At 41.7% G+C, this 1,745-nt stretch overlaps 1 long non-coding RNA gene across 1 annotated transcript; it reads left to right on the forward strand.

Moving 5' to 3' along the window:
- The first annotated feature begins 1,025 nt into the window (after positions 1-1,025).
- LOC120964188 (uncharacterized) lies at positions 1,026-1,502 on the forward strand. The gene is made up of 2 exons (XR_012183797.1): positions 1,026-1,172; positions 1,245-1,502. It is a non-coding gene; the product is annotated as an uncharacterized lncRNA (long non-coding RNA).
- Positions 1,503-1,745: the final 243 nt, after the last annotated feature.

Genomic DNA, 1,745 nt, shown 5'->3' on the forward strand with positions numbered 1-1,745 from the left:
CTACTCCCTGCTCCTGTATTCTATTAGCACCAAGTCTGTCTTGCTTGTGTATTATATACTTTATTTTTCTTGCTAGAGTACTAGAAGAGTAGTGCTATCTTGCTGCTGGTGACACTCCAAGATAATGCACTATTTTATCTTCTCAGCATTATTGTTCTTATTTACTTGCAAGTTTTTACTATGCAAGGTTCAGTCATTCCATCTTTGCTTGTACTGCATGTTAATGTCATCAAAATGCTCACACCAAGTTTGTGAACTGTGGCCAGGTACCAGAGGCTGGCCAGGTACTCCATTGACATCTCTAGCTCCCACATGTCGCCCCTTGGCTGTAGCGCCCTCCCATGGGCGATCGGCATCCTCCTAGTGGCGCCGCTCCAATTAGTGTAGTGCTACTATAGTGTCGAGACAGCATGCTATTCAAAACTTTGATAATATGTCATGCACCGTATCCTAAATTCAGGATCTTAAGCATTGCTGCAAAGGATAAGTTGTTAGCTTTCACATGTAATTCTATCATTTTCCTAAATTTATATCTCCACAATCATGTGAAAATAAATAAACACTTCTATCTATTTAAAAGTTAATTCTATTGGGCAGGGAGGAGTAATGCTTGCAGCTAGGTATCAATTTCATACTTGTCAGTAAAGCTGGTGCCACTTGTAAGGCACATGCATGATGGGTGTCTTGCCGCAGTTGCAGCCATGCTAATCTTTTCCTATGTGAGATCATTCATCTCTTGGTATCTTGTTCTCTGTGATGACTATTCATTGTTGAGTGCTATATATATACTTTAGTTGTCATGCAGTGCTTGTTGTTCCATATTTTGTTGATGCACCGATAGCTGTTCAGAACTGTAGTAGTGTAGTTAGTTTTTTGAATGATTTGGTGTGCATGGAACACTGATTTTTCTTTAATACACTGTCCAAGTCATGATTTTTCTCAACTGGTGCATGTATATATATATTTGGGTGCTAGTCAATTAGAGAATGTCTGTGATACCATGTATGTACTATGTGCCAGTGTAGCTGTACTGATGCTTTGGGTTTCATCTGTGCAGCAGAGGACAAGGGCTTCATGGACAACCAAGGTGCATGGTGCTTGCAAGCGACGAATGGAGTTTGTTCGACATAGGCACGGAGGAGGAGGAGGACAGAGCACCTCTCTTCTTCTAGGTTCTTCTCCTTACCTTCACTTCTTGTATGTGCCTATGCTGCAGCTCACCCATGGTCTTATTTGTCCTGCAGGTTAGTGAGCAGCATCAGGAGGAGGAGCTCAAGAACGACCACCAAGAGGCACCACCACAGCAGCAGATAGCACGTCCATCTCCACCTCCCTCTCCCTCTGCTCCCAATCCTTTTTATTAGAATATATTGAGTACATTCTGTCAACTTGTGTGTCAGTAAGAATATTATTGCTGTTCAAGTATAGTAGCTTCTGTCCAAGTGCTCTTCATCTTGTGTGTCATCTGCAAGGCAATCAAGTTAATTAGATGTTGCTCTTTTCATGTTCTGCTTCATACATACATGCATATGTGATGGCTCCCTGCCTCCATGCCTTCTACATCTCCGCTTGCATAAATCAAAGAGAGGAAAGGAACACTCAGCTTAAAATAATTGTAATGAGCAGCACATGCCTTTCATTTTACAGGATAGTCTAACTGGATCATGTCTATGCCACATACAAATCATTGAGCAGTGCTCCTGATGGCCTGTTACCTTGAATAATAATGTTGACCGGAGCATTTT

Source organism: Aegilops tauschii, chromosome 5 (genome assembly GCF_002575655.3).
Source record: "Aegilops tauschii subsp. strangulata cultivar AL8/78 chromosome 5, Aet v6.0, whole genome shotgun sequence".
NCBI lineage: Eukaryota > Viridiplantae > Streptophyta > Magnoliopsida > Poales > Poaceae > Aegilops > Aegilops tauschii.